Source organism: Rattus norvegicus, chromosome 3 (genome assembly GCF_021556685.1).
Source record: "Rattus norvegicus strain SHRSP/BbbUtx chromosome 3, alternate assembly SHRSP_T2T, whole genome shotgun sequence".
NCBI classification, from domain to species: domain Eukaryota; kingdom Metazoa; phylum Chordata; class Mammalia; order Rodentia; family Muridae; genus Rattus; species Rattus norvegicus.
The window spans coordinates 100,936,169-100,952,034 of NC_141536.1; the positions used below are offsets into that span (position 1 = coordinate 100,936,169).

The 15,866-nt window shown below is 37.7% G+C and overlaps 1 long non-coding RNA gene across 7 annotated transcripts in view; it reads left to right on the plus strand.

Annotated features, from left to right (window-relative positions):
* LOC102552721 (uncharacterized) overlaps positions 1-15,866 on the plus strand; it is a 65,474-nt gene that overhangs the window by 11,010 nt on the left and 38,598 nt on the right. For 4 of the 7 annotated variants that reach the window (XR_015683718.1, XR_015683723.1, XR_015683719.1 and 1 more), the window contains exons 2-3: positions 5,397-5,443; positions 5,549-5,629. This is a non-coding gene — a long non-coding RNA (uncharacterized LOC102552721). The remainder of the gene's footprint in view (positions 1-5,396; positions 5,444-5,548; positions 5,630-15,866) is intronic. The other 3 variants (XR_015683724.1, XR_015683721.1, XR_015683722.1) reach the window with 1 other exon arrangement.

Here is a 15,866-nt window from a genome sequence, read left to right on the forward strand (position 1 = left end):
AACATTCATGAAGTTTAAAATTATGCTAGTATAAAACAATCAAACACAAGCATTTGCCTTATATGGTTAGTTATGTTTACATAAAGTTTAGAGAAGGCAAAATTACCATGCTGGGCTGCTTGCCCCCTCCACTCTCTTGCTCTCATGCTCCCACTCTTTCCCCATTCCCTTCCCTCCTTTCTTTCCACATGCTCATAGCTGGTCTCTCCTCTCCTCTCCTCTCCTCTCCTCTCCTCTCCTCTCCTCTCCTCTCCTCTCCTCTCCTCTCCTCTCCTCTCCTCTCCTTCCCTCTCCTCCCCTCTGCTCTCCTCCCCTCTCCTCCCCTCTGCTCTCCTCTCCTCTCCTCCCCTGTCCTCTCCTTCCCTCTCCTCTGCTCCCCTCTGCTCCCTTCCTCTTCCTTACCCAACTTCTCTCTCTTTCTCTCTCTCTCTCTCTCTCTCTCTCTCTCTCTCTCTCTCTCTCTCTCTCTCTCTCTCTCTCTCTGAGTTTCTCTGCCTCTACTACCCGCTCAACTCCCTCCCCATGCCCTGAATAAACTCTATTCTATACTAATTAAAAAAAAGATAAGCATTCAGCATGCTTAGGGTCAAGATAGAGGATATGTCAAAAGACAAAGTTCATGGTCCATGCAAAGACAAATGCCTTTGAGAAACCTTTTCCTGTGAGGAACTTTGATAGTTGTGGTGATACAATACTTTTGAATTGACAAAATTCAGCAAACTGTATGCTTGAAAGCATAGATTTTTATTAAATGCTATTAACATCAGATTAACAAAATAATAATTTCATGACTATAAAATCAGGTTCAAGTGTCTAATAAATAGTACCACTTCAACAATTCTATTTTCAGTACATGCATATAGATTATGTTAGGCTTTGAAGGAGGCCAGTATACCTACATATCTACATTTGAGGTGCATTCTTTTCCTCTAATTATTTGCCCCAACCAAGGGAAGTTCTAGGATTTCTTTATTGATGATGCATTAAGTGGAGGGCATGATACCTGCTCCAGAATGCATTCATATATTAAGCTCACCTTTATTTAAGTATGAGTTTTTTGAAGGAGTTTTGGAGATTATTGGGGACCAATAAAATATAAAGCTTCCCAATCTATCTTTAATGACAATTTTCAAACACTGTATAGCTTCAATTCAATCAGATGCTCATTAGTTATTAACCACTGAAAGGAAATTTGCATGCAGTAGCATCATTATTACCACAAAGTAACACACTGTCTTAATCTTTTCATCATTATCCTGATATTCTCTCTCAGAGAGGGTGATTCTTTAGTTTGCTCCCAAATTCTGGCAATCTATTTTATTTGATGTCTTTACCTCCTCATAATACCTATATGTATATTCAATCATTTAAAGTACATTGATATGATAGGTAGTTGACTGTATCAAAGGCTAAAAGATTTTCCAACATTTCCCTAAGCTAACAAAGCACAATTGGGAATTAGGCAAATCTAGGTTTGAATTCTAATTCTGCAAAACTACTTTGTAAGTGCAATGTGCTTTCTTTCCTTTGTCTGTAAAATCAGTATATTGATGCCTAGTGAATGAGGCAAGGGATACATTCTATCAGTGTACTTGACACGTGCAAGCTGCAAACACTTTTAAAAACTCTATAAAACAAAAACTTACATTCCATAATCAACCATAATATGAAAGATTTCAGACTAGACAGAAGAAAGTATGTGACAGAAAAATACGCCATTGTTGATTTTATTAAACCCAACGATATCAGTCATTGAGTATAAATATATAATGGCCTAAAATGGAGATAGACTGAACAAAAGAGAGATCTGCACCTATATTTGATCTACAGGACCCTCACTTTTAATATGAAAACACAGACATATTAACAGTAAAAAGATGAAGAAACAAACAGTATGCAAACTGTACTCAAAATAAAAGTGGAATGACTGTGTGTGTTAGACAATGTAGATTTCAGAGCAAAAATTACCATTATTTTCTTCCCACCTCATGTTGCACATTTTTCTCTATCTCTCCACAGTGAGCTTATGAATGCGTTTGCATACATTACTTTTATACTTCTCCAGGGGAGCATGCTATATTCACTGTTCTGTTCTTTGTTTCTCCAGCTCTATCTGTGGCAGGATTCTCTATCGCTCCGTGCATAGTTCTTTCATTCTTTTAACTTCCATAGAGTAAAAGGAAAAAGACTTTTAAGGTCCTCATCAAGGATGTCACCTTCCCAAATAATGAAGCCAGGGGAAGCCCAGGCTGGCTCTAAAGGGTGATCTGAATACTATTTAAAGAATGCTGAGGGGTTGGGGATTTAGCTCAGTGGTAGAGCCCTTGCCTAGGAAGCTCAAGGCCCTGGGTTCGGTCCCCAGCTCCAAAAGAAAAAGAAAAAAAAAAAAAAGAATGCTGAACCTCGCATCATCAGCACATTCAGCAAAACATTTAGTAGTTTTGTCACTTTTAAGGGTATCTTTTTAACAATCTAGCATCTAAGATAATTTATATCTTTTTTCCAACGTATCTGTTTTCAGTCAATAACTAAAGTCTCATACATTCTATCAAGATATCTCAAAAACCTAGAGGTGGATAGCAAAAAGTGTATAGTTCATTGTCAACTGTTTGAGATATTGAAGTGTTGTACATGAACCTCAAGTCCAATGTCTCCTACAAGCTTTGCTTCTCTACATTTATATGTGCAAGAATTAAAATGATTCAAATGATAAAGTGATATCTTTATTTACTTTCATCTAGTCCAGAGTTTCCATCATTTTCTCAACCACCATCGTCCTCGGATTTAGGAAGGTATTTCCTGTCTGGTGGGATATGTAGTAGTAGTGGATAATAACACAACAGTTTGTGGTGTTTCTTTCTTTTGATAAGCTACAAGTATTTAACATAATTAAGCTCATGTGCCCTAATAAGTTTCATATGAAATACATTGAACAAAATATGTTTTTGCCAAGTTAGAAATGTTAGATTGATAAAAATATATGTAGATATAATAATTGAATTTTGGCTTTACATATTGTTAATGTTGGCACTGTGACCAGAACCCAGGTCACCTCATTTTTAAGCTAGATTGTAAACTTTAGAATCATATCTTTTTTTTTTTGATTTTTAAAAATAATGAAATGCACTCTTACACACATTATACTTCCTGAGCTAGGATGATCCTTAAAAATGTTTCTCAAGAATCTCACTTGGAAAGAATATTTTGCCTGAAGACGGAGAATACGACCAGATTTAACTACTGATTATCATCGTCAAGGAAGCCTTCATAGGACTAACCAGCACGATGGCTCAAAGTCCATCAAAATAAAATTTAGGAGTCAATTCAGTGGAAGTGGGCATATTTGAATAAATTAATTTAAATAGAAAAAACTCATTTTTATTCAAAGTAAAGGAATTTCAAGAAAAAATGGAAATACCAGTGAGAAGAGGATACACAGACATTTTTCATTTTGGTTATTTTAATATGTTAATGACTAAACATTATACTTACAGTCACTTTATGTTCTTATAATGTCAGTAAGATTTCCCTACATTAACTGTATTTTCTTTATAATGAGATAGATTAAAATTATATTTTGTTTGCACTGCTAATTTTGGATCCTTTGTGCATAGGTTTTTTTTATACCTTTTTTTATTGGCTTTTTATTTATTTATATTTAAATGTTATCCCCGATTCTAATAATGGCTTTTCATTTTCCTTTTATGTACCTGATCTTGTGCACATGCATAAAATATAAATGGAATTTGAGAAATAAGCATGTGATAGAAATGAAAATATCTAGTTGGTAATAATAAGCTGATTTAAAAAAACATGAATTTCTCATTGTGGTATAGATCTATAATACAGGCACTTTAGAGACTGAGGCAAGAGAGTTGACATGAATTCAAGTTCACCCTGAGCTACAGAGTAAGACCCTATCTACACTCTTCCCCGTGCATCACAGTTTATAAGTAATAACTAAATTCAACTGAAAGCATGAAAGGTATGGTATTAGGTAAATAAAATTTTCTATATAAAAATCAGTAACACCAAAGTAAAAGAATATTTTGGTTAAAGAACATACAAAGAATATTTAAACTGTTACTTCACAATTGATAGGAATTAAAAATCTAGCTTTCAAGGCCTAACATGAAGAATAATTGCCTAACATGTGCAAGGCCCTGTGCTCAATGTTCAGTATCACAAAATACACACACTCTTCCATGGATCCTTATAAATACGGCTTAAAAATTTCTGTCCTTTGTTATACACACAGAGTGTTATCTTGATTATTATATAGGCTGATGTAACTTTGCTCTCTGACTTAGAAATAATAATAAACAGTGTTTATAGATAAAATTAATTTGTAAAATTATGAATTTTATGAATTGTCTCAAATATTCACAATAATTAAAAAGTTCATTATTATAAAATAAAAGTGGTAGTAGAATTTAATAAAGAAAAATTGATTTCATTTTTCAAGTTTCTCAAGTACTTTTTAGTTATAGTTTTTGTTAAAACCACATAGAGGATTATATTTGCCAAAATATAAATGCACATACAATTTTTCTCTGCTCCTTGTTACCTGGTCTTTAACACTGGAAACAGCATCTTTCCTGGAAAGTGTACTGTAGGCCAGATGCCTTACTGTACTTCTCAGTCACAGCATATTAAATATCTGTATGCCCCACTGTACCATCAATTTTGTGGACACAAAGATTGTCTCTTACAACTATATTAGTAATACTGGTTGCAAGAAGATATATCTGAAAGGCTACCAACGAAAGAAGTTTCATACCATTGCAGGTGAATTTAAGGAATCAGGAATGCTAGGATAGTCAGGAACTATCAATACTAAGAAGACGATAGATAGCTTCATAACGCCAAAGAGGCAAGGGAATACTGGTACCTTTAGATATGTGTACAGGTTGGAGTAATGAAAGCATTTAAAGAAGCTATATTCTTAGGTCATAGCCATTATCACGGGAATGCATCCAGACATGGAGTTTGCAGGGGAAGAAAGACCCTGATGCCTTTCCATCTGCCTTGCTGCCTCTTGCCAGAGCTTGCCACTGGCTTAAATTTTACCAATGGTGAGTGGTTGAAGGGACTCGTTGGCTGGATTCACTGAGATCTAGCTGTTTGGGACACAGAGCAAGAAAGGACAAAGGATTAGTCTCTGGAAAGTGTAAGAAGTCACACATGCTTCAAACTCAGTTACTCTCGGATTTCCTGGTTTAACTGGAGGTACCAGAAGATACTGGGTGAAAGAATATGTCTATGCATTAAAGTAAATTAACCCTGAGGCTTAGTTCAGGCCGTGCTTGTCTCCACTAGGAAAGTAAGTCACTTTAACAGGATGTCTTATTACTAAATATGGGTTTTAAGAGCCTTTTACTATTTATATTCTGTAGCTCAGAGTCGACTTTCGGAATTCCTATGAGGAACATGAAGAACTGAGGTAATTCCGTAACTGTGTGGGAGGGTTCAGATTTGTACACAACAACATGAAGCGACTCCTTTGGAAGTAGGTTGGAAAGGTGAGTCATAAATTATCTCCTGGCAGAGCATATGCAAGAGTCGGACCGACTGGCAATGGTTAGTGTCAACTGGAGCAAGCCACTGGGAGATGAGGACGATTACAAAGGTGACTGCTGGGTGTACTCATGATCTTTGTCGTGTTTCTATTAATGCTAAAGTCTCAACTTGGGCCCTTAAACTAAAAATTCTGTGGAATATTTAAGCAAGACTTTTTTTTTCTTTTTTTCGGAGCTGGGGACCGAACCCAGGGCCTTGCGCTCGCTAGGCAAGCGCTCTACCACTGAGCTAAATCCCCAACCCCTAAGCAAGACTTTTTACTGCAAGGTCTATAGTTAAATTTTACATTTCCTGTGTTAAACGTATTTTCTTTATTTTCTTTTTCTTTTGTTCTTTTATTGGATTTTTATTTATATTTCAAATGTTATCCCCTTTCCTGGTTTCCCTTCCAGAAACCTGCTATCCCATTACCCCCCCCCCTACCTCCATGAGGGTGCTCCCCTACTCATCCACCCACTCCCTCCCACCTCCCCATCCTGACATTCCCCTACACTAGGGCATCAAGCCTTGACCAAGGGCCTCTTGTCCCACTGATGCTCAATGAGGGCATATGCAGCTGGAGCTATAGGTCTATCACTGAGTGCCCTGGGGATGGTGGTTTAGTCCTTGGAAGCTCTGGAGGCAGGGGGGGTGGTCTGGTTGGTTCATATTATTGTTCTTCTTATGGGGTTGCAAACTCCTTCAGCTCCTTCAGTCCTTTCTCTAATTCCTCTAATTCCCCGTTCTCAATTAAACCGTTGGCTGCAAGCATCCGACTCTATTTGTCATGCTCTGGCAGAGCCTCTCAGGTGACAGCTACATCAGGCTCCTGTCAGCATGCACTTCTTGGCATCTGCAATATTGTCTGGGTTTGGTGACTGTATATGGGATGGATACCCAGATAGGCAATCTCTGCCTTAGTCTCTGCTCCATACTTTGTCTCCATATTTCCTCAGGTGAGTATTTTTGTTTTCCCTTCTAGGAAGGACTGAAGTATCCACGGTTTGGTCTTCCTTTTTCTTGAGTTTCATGTTATCTGTGAATTGTATCTTGGGTATTCAGAGTTTTGGACTAATATCCACCTATCAGTGAGTGCTACCATGTGTGATTTTTTGTGATTGGGTTTCCTCACTCAGGATGATATTTTCTACTTCCATCCACTTGCCTATGAATTTCATAAAGGCGTTGTTTTTGATAGCTAAGTAGTATTCCATTGTGTACATGTACCACATTTTCTGTATCCATTCCTCCGTTGAAGAATATTTTCCAGCTTCTGGCTATTATAAATAAGGCTGCTATGAACATAGTGGAGCATGTGTCCTTGTTATATGTTGGAGCATCTTTTGGGTATATGCCCAGGAGTGGTATAGCTGGGTCCTCAGTTAGTACCTTGTCCAATTTTCTGAGGAACCACCAAACTGATTTCCAGATTGGTTGTACAGGCTTGCAACCCCACCAGCAATGGAAGAGTGTTCCTCTTTCTCCGATTTAGGTTAGAGACAGTTGAACAGGCACAGGCACAGTAGTTGACCACCCAAAAACCCAGTTCCCTGGAATCTACCTTGATAGTCAAATAGTTTTCCCTTTCCCTTTCCATGCTACCAAACAATGGATGTCTGGTGGAGGAATAATGTTACTGCTTAAATTTCTGGAAAGACTGTAAACAAACTCAATTCATTCTATGACTATTGGCCTGACAGGACTTTGTGTCACATATCATATGTGACAGTATTTTCTCTATCTAACTAGAGGTGAGAAATGTATACTATGAGACAACAATGGGACACTGTTTGCTTATGCTCAGTCCATATTATATTACTTACTTTTTGTTAGGTAACAGATTAAACCTACTTCTGAGTCTAGCACTTAACAATTACCCTTTTTCATTGGCTCAGTTTCTGTAGGTTAGAAGCTCAGCTGGGCTTCCCTAGGTGCCCTGGCTCAGGTTCTCTAACAGAAACTGAACCTCATGGAAAGACTTGATTGATGAAGGATCCATCTCCAAGCTCACCCATATCATTATTGATAGGAGTCTATTTTTTATGGAGTATTGGACTGAGGGCCTGAGCTCTTTGCTAGCCTGGATATTTCTGTCATGTTCATGCTCTTGGAGAATATTAAAAATGGGTGCCAGTAAGAACCCATCTTGATACTGTCTATTCATAAGTGTGTTCTTTCTAGCTCACGCTTCAGTTTTCATGAGAAAATGGATACACTATTCATTTTTATGTCTACCTCAGAGGCTGCCTCTATTACTTTCACCTTATCTATCCTTCTCTGGAATAATAGGGATTCTGTCTGGATTGCAACATTCACCCCTGTTGCACAGGTTTTTATTTGTTTGTTTGTTTGTTTGTGTTTGTATGTTTGTGTTTGTTGTTGTTGTTGAGATTTGCAGATGGGTGACTTGGACAGAAGGGAGAGAACACAAGGAGAAATCAGAAATTTCCTCACTTTCTTATTATCTTACATGTAGGGTTCTGAAATATCTGGGTTCCTTAGGAATACAGCTTCTGCCTCCTGGCTCATCCCCACAGCTCTAGAGCTCACTGAGTTCTGGTGAGTCTTGGTGTTACTATTCTCACATCCCATGTCCAGGAATAAGGATGTTTCAGCATTCTGGATTTTCCAGTGCTTGGATGCATTAGCATCTTATGATGACTTGAATTGCAACGTCTTTCTCATAGGCTTGGGTTTTTGAACCCTTGGTCCCCAGTTGGTGCCACTGTTTGAGGAATTTGCAGAGGTAAGGCTTGCTGTAGGAAGCTTGGCAACTGGGAAACCACAGAAAGTTTAAAGCCTTTGGTTTGCTTCCAGTTCCATCTCCTTCCTTTGTGAGCACAGAAAGAAGATTTCTCTGTTTTCTTTTCTGCCACCTACTTCCTTGTTCTTTACCCCCCTGTTTTTAACTCTCTTTTAGGAGTATAAGTAAAATAAACTTTCTTCCTTAAATTGCCTTTGGTAATGATACTTTATTGAAAGAAAACAAAGTTAACTAAGACATTTCTTCCTTTTGCTTGAACTCTATTCATCTATAAATGTTCTTTTCACTAAATCATTTTTATTTCTGTGATAAAACTTTAAATATCATGTGTCTTATAGAAGAGTTTTTACACACACACACACACACACACACACACACACACACACACAGCCCTCATCTGACATAGCTAAGTAAGGGGAGGTGTGAGACACAGTCCCTACCCTAGGAACATTGCTAAGCCTTTGATCCCCACAATGATGATGGCTGTTAGCTGGAAACTGATTTGCTGTCTCTTTATTTTCAGTCTTTCATTCTGGGGAATATACTTCCTCCATTAATCTGAGGTAATCATAAATGTAACAAACTAGTTCCCAGGAATGAGGAATAAATGGAGGTAGTCATGAGGCTGTGGAGGAAGATGAGGAACAAACCTTCTGATGGACCATGAGAAAGGATCTAGACAACAGAACCACAAACACCAAAAAGCATGCATGGTCCTTGTAGAAATACTTCATTGCCACACTTGGCCTTGAATTTGGAATTATGACTGTTGCATTAATTAGCCAGGGTGAACTTGAGGACATCAAGGATAGAAAGTTAAAGTGGTCTCAAGAAAAAAGTCTTGGCTTAGAAAAGAAAGAATTTATAAAATACAAGCAAATGATAGATGGGTTTATGATATAGGAAAAAGACTTGTATATGATCTAGAAATAAGGAGTATTAGAAGGAAAGTATATGAGGCCATGGGCTTGCTAGGATGAGGAAACAAAGGTTAGAGAATTAGCATGATATATAAGCATACAAAAGTTAGTACTTTGTTCTCCTGGTCGCTTGAGGGATTGGAGATGACAATGCCTAGAGAGATATCAGAAAGAGCTAGCTGCTTTACTTGCATAAATTTTAAAACTCTGTAAGAAATCCTTTTAACCTTAATAGTCCATCCCTTTCTATTCTTAAGTGGAAGTAGTTACTAAGGACTGCTGTCTGCTGTGCCAGGGTTCCACAGGAGCTGCGCCCAGACACCCGTGAGGAACAGGCTGTGTAAAACATAAGGAACTGTGATTTTGCTTTGTGTTTACTTTCTGGTTTTAGGAAGCATGGATTGGAACTAATGATCCAGTATTCATAGAATTTATGTAAATTTAAGGATTTCTAAAGATATTAATAATGGTCAAAGCCTTGAATATGTGACTTTAGTAAAGGAAAGCCTAGGTTCAGGCTCTCTGATCAGAAGGCAGAAGAATTATGAGAGAGGAGAAGGCAAAAGCATAAGAAGGAAGAAGGCAAAGGAATGAGAAGGGAGAAGGACGGATGGAGAAGAAAGGAATGGTGAGAATCCTCTGTAACAGAGAGCATACCTCGACTGCCAGCTTGCCTTCACTACTGACTCCAAGTCATTGAATTAGCACTGCTCCCATTCCTGCTTCTTTAGGTCCTTCCCCATGATGAGGCTAGTCCTTGGCACTGTACATCACACACACACACACACACACACACACACACACACACACACACACACACACACACACACACACCTTATTGCTTGACATAGTTGTCACAATTCAAATAGATGTGAATAGATTAGAGTGAAACTTATTTGAATAACATGGTAACAAGAGATTTTGAGTTAAATAAAAATCTGCATTGATGCTAAAACATGCATTTTATGCTTTGTCTAAGACCTTTAGGGAAAAACTATTTAAACTATCTTTGTGGAAAAGTGATAAATTTAAATTAGTAATTGTTCTTCTAGAAGGGGAAGAAAAGAGAATTATGCTTGAGTGAGGAGAGTAAGAATCTAACAGTATGCTGGACTTATTTTTCAGGGGATTACTAAGTTTATTGATGCAAAAATACAAAATAAACAATTAACTTAGTGATGTAGCTGAAGTGTGTTTTATACCATTACTCTACCTGAGCTTATTCTAACTGCATGCACTATGAAAATTAACCTATGAATTTTAAAATGGTGTTAATAATTTGGGAAAACGAAACTGAAATTTAAAAGCATTTAAGAATTTTACTCAAAAATACTTAAACGTTCTGTGAGAAACTGCAACCCACTGAAAAAGGACAGTCAAATATTTCCTAAGTTAGATTAGCTTACTCTGCAAGATATAATATTGTGGAAATTTGATATTTTCATTTTACTTTGTCGGGGCAAAGTACCATATTTTCTGTGATGCTGGCTTGTGTCCTTTTGCAACCATAGTAAAAAAAAATCCCCTTAATGTTCTGGGTTTTAATTTCCTTGTCAGTATGATGCAAATCCCAAAGACCATCTGTTTTCAGTAGGAAAAAAAATGTGTTGCACAGCCTTGCAAGTGATTTTTACAAAATTGACTTGCTCAATATTTTTGTACCTGCCCTTTGCTTCAAAATGTGTTATTTGAACAATGAATTTGTGGTTTTCAGTCCTCATGGCACATTTATGCTTACTTCCATGGGTAAGCATGTATGGAAACATTTGGAACTCTGGGAAAGAACATGGTAGGTGGACACTGGTTCGTTCAAAAGCATTGCATCCCAATTTATTGTAAGTGTAATTTTAGAAAGACCAATTACTCAGCTAGTTTATGTTTGTGTTTCTTTTCTATTTTTTTTCCTTTTTAATCTCTAGGAGTACCTTTCTTGTCTTAATTGACAATTTTAGTACTATAGCATTAGTACCAACATCTCTCATTAATACAACCTAAAATGGTTTTTCATAAGGCATAAAAATACCTAAAATAATGATGAGTCATCTTCATGATGGTTGTAATCAAGAAGACAATTAAAAAAATAAATGTGAATTAGGTGACCCAAACTAAAACTGTTCAATAAGAATCTCTGATACTAAAATCTTTGGTGTTTTAATTATGTCTGCTCTTCCTTGATGAACATACCTATAACGTGTGTCTTTAAAACTGCATAATCTAAGCTGTACTTAGAAACTGAAACTATCTTACAGCGTCCTTAACACTAAAACATCTAGAGAACTGTTTATTTAATAATAAAAATATCTTATACCATATCCTGCAAAGATATTTTTTCAAAAAACATGATAGTTGTGGAATAGTCTAAAGAAAAACTCCACAAATCCATCTATTTTTTCAAAAGTCAAAATATTATATTGGAAAATCTGTTACCCACTCACCTGCCAAGTTCTAAGATTAGAAATCTTTGTTTGCACTATAATAGATGACACAATTGAAAGCTTCCATTTCAGATGTTTCCGCTATAATTATTTTCTAAATTAAGAACTATTATAAGTCATCCAAGCTTACAGTACTAGAACCAATGCTTTGTGACTATTTCCCCCTTCATTTGTTTGTGTACATACATGCCCAACTCCCCACTAGACAGTGACTCAACAGTGCCTGCTCTCAGTATTGCTCATAGCTTTAAAAATATACAAACACATATACATTCTTATATACATTCTTGTGGCTCTGCTAACCAGGTTTTCCTGAGGAGGGAAACTGTGTTTTCTTCCTGTACAACCCTATCCTACCGTTTGTGATCTGAGGAGGAAAGAAGTGTGGTCGGGAATTCATACGGCCAATCCCGGCAGGAGGACAAAGACCCATGCTTTTATTATTTGTTACTCGTCTGAGCAAGAGTACTGGAGCCAGGAAACTGAGCTTTGAAACCTACTTTGCTATAAACACATGCTATTGCTGCAAGCCCACAGATGACATGCTGTTGGAGAATCATTATGTGGACAATACAAAATGCTATTCAAGGACTTTGATAATTATGAGACTACTCAATTTAGATATTAAAGGAACGGATAATTTGAAAACTTAAAATTATCTTATATGCAGAGTGTTTTGTGTGACATATATATGTGGACCATATTCAGGCAGTGCCTACAGAAGCTGGAAGAGAGTATCAAGCCTGGCACTGGAGTTCAGTCATGGACCACTGTGTATATGACAGGAATGTACTCTGGTCTTCTCCAGATCAGCAAATGCTCTTAACTTCTGAGTCACCTCTCCAAATCCAAGCTACAGCATTTTAAATGGGGGACAAATTTGATTAATCTTACGTTGTAGTCTCAATTTTACAATTCAAAATGTAGAACTAGCAAGGAAGCTGTTGTGACACGATTTGTTTTGTTGCCATTATCCTACATAGCTTGTATAAAAACATGTGTGTCTGCACCTACCCCTGAGTAATCATTCAGTAAGTATTCTTACTAAATTATTAATAGCACAGGGGCTTTTGCTCTAAGGACTGAAATATTTAGGGGAAATGTTTATTAAGAAGGAAAATTTTGCCTATTGAATGACTGTCTCCTATCTACCTTTCTTTGTTTTCTGCTCTTTAAAAAGGTGAATCAACCCTGTGTAGATGCAAAATTTTTCTTATCTTCTTTTTACTGATTATAGTTTCCCCTTCTCCAACTCTTCCCAGTTCTTACTCATCTTTCCTTCCCTGTAGATCTACACCCTTTCTTTTAAAATTATCTTTATGCATTTGATTTGTACTTAATGTTTCCCTGCTTATGGTGTGGGGATATTCTGCTTGCACAAAAAAATAAAAAAAATGGAAAAGGGCCCTCTCATTTTAGTGTGCCGCTCTGAGGATGCTGACTCCTCTCATTCAAATGCTGCGGGAGTGGAGGGTAGCCATTACAGTGAAGATGAGGCAGCGGACATTTGAGTTCCATCCTGAACTCAATACAACGTGTAGAAAATGAACACTGGTTCAAGTTGAGGACACAAATGGCAACACTTGAAATAAATGGGAAGATTCAAACAGAAACCTATTAGAAATCTCGAAAGATAATTAACCCAAGGGTATCAAGCTCCCAGCACACAGTGGGAGAAGGTGGGCTGTGCAAACAGAAGTTGCATTTCCATGAGTGTGGCATAAGCAAGGAGCTAACGGTGTTTAGTCTTCTTCTGGAAAGATTTATTTATCATCATTTACATTTATTGACTGTAGACACTTTCTTTGTGCATCATGGCTGAAGGTTTCTTTTTTTTTTTTTCCTTTTTTCTTTTTTTCGGAGCTGGGGACCGAACCCAGGGCCTTCCGCTTGCTAGGCAAGGGCTCTACCACTGAGCTAAATCCCCATGGCTGAAGGTTTCTTTTTTTTTTCTTTCATGTAAATGCTCCGAGACTCCAGTTTTGCAACGAGCTCCCACCAGAATCTGGCTACTTCTGACCCTTGGTGTTTACACATTTTCTTTTGTACTGTGTCTTGCTTGTTAATTGTTTTCTTCAAAGGAAGACCATCTGGTACAATCATGGTCTATGCTTCCAGGAATATAGACCCGATTATTCTTCATTATTCTATCAGATTTTCTAGACAACATCAGCAAAAAAAAAAATAACATTTGGGTAACAATTTTTTATTGTCTTTTGACTCTGAAGACTGAACAATAGAACCTGGAATCAAATACTTTCCACTGAACAATGATTATCTATTTTCCATATTTATGTTTGCCTTTATTATAGAGCTTTTCTGGGCGGCAGGAATTATGCTTTTGTGCCTTAAATAAAAACTGAACATTTTGTAAAACTTGAAAATTATGTTGTATAAATTTGGTCAATACAATTTCAAAAAACCCCCAAAAAATCTAAATAGTTGTTACAAATTTTCAGGATACCTTAATAAAAAATTCTACATAAATATTTGGAGGGGTATAGAAAATACTCTTGAGAAGATGCCCATAGATTCTGTGAAAATAAGTTATTTGCCCAATATAATTTGACTAATATCACTGAATAGGGTTCTATGACAGTCTTCAATTATCCAAGTCAACCTTCAGAAGAACAACAAATGTTTATGAAACAAGCAGAGAGAGAGAGAGAGAGAGAGAGAGAGAGAGAGAGAGAGAGAGAGAGAGAGAGAGAGGAGAGTTGACTGCAAAACAGAGTACATATCAATATGTGATGGTTTGTATATGCTTGGCCCAGGGAGTGACATTTTTTAGGAGGTGAGGCCCTGTTGGAGTAGATGTGTCTGTGGACATGGGTCACTTTAAGACCTTCACTCTAGCTGCCTGGAAGCCAATATTCTCCTAACAGCCTTCAGGTGAAGATGTGGACCTCCCAGCTCTGCCCTCTGTAGCACTCTAGGCTCTGCTTGACTCTACTCCACTGCTGCTGCTATTCTTGGTGATCATACCATGGTACGTGAATCTCCAATATTGGGATCTTCTGCTGCAACTAGACATCATCAATCCTCTCATAGATTCTCTTGATGGTTGCAAGCCTGTTTTGTTGCATGACCCTTTCAGTACTGAGCCATCAACTGCAACTGAGGCTGCACATTTACCAATGGTCTTCCCTGGACTCTCACAGTGCCAAGCCTCAGCTGCTCTCCATGACCCCTTCATACTTTCAAAACCAGTGATTCTTACATATCACCAAGTCCAGCTGCAGCTCAGGTACAATCTTGTCTATCTCTAGAACACAGCCTCTTTGTGCTCTCAGAAAACACTTGCCGGAAGATTTCATCTTAGTGATGCTGGCGTCTTCCTAATCACTCCTTTTTTCCTTTTTTTTTTTTTTTTTTTTGCTCCACCTAACCAGTATCAATTGTCCCACTCGTCCCGTTTTGACTCTAAATCCAGAACTACATGGTTGAAGCTGCTGAGTTCTGCTGCTTGCTTGAATTGGGAAACCCCCCATCCCACCACCTTATTCTATTACAAGTTTTCTGTTTCCAACTCCCTCACTGCCTAAGCTTGGCTGTTCTGACACTTACTTTGTAAGTTTGTAGATTGACCTTAAACTCAGATGTCTATAATGGCTCTGTCTCCTGAATGCTGGGATTATAGTCATGTACCACCACGGCTGGATTTAAGGTTTTCCTCACCCAGAACTTGCTCTGCCCCAGACTGGCCTTGAACTCAGAGATCTGCTTGGCTTTGTCTCCTGGGATTACAGATGTGTACCACCATGCCTTAAATTTAGCTGGGTGGGCTCTTACTCCGAAATCTCACTCCCTTAATCTGTTATAGAATATAGGATGTAGTTCCATTCTACTTCCTGGTGGCCCTTTAACACTTGGACCATGCAGTCTGCATTTTTCCTTCCTCAGTTTGCTTCTTTTTATTAAAATACTCTTTATAAGAGGAAACATTATTAACCACACAACAGAATTTATACCAGACTGTTTGGAGGCTTCCTTTTTCAAAGCAATCTAAATCTCTTCACCTTTGCTGCAGGCAGACTCTTCAGACAATGGCAAAAAGCAGCCACATTTTCACCAAAATACCACAAAAATGGTCTCCATGCCACATACAGAACTGCTTCTCCACTGAAATCTCTTGGGTCAGGTCTGCACAGTTCAAATCATTTGCAGCAACAAAGTCTTCTATATTCT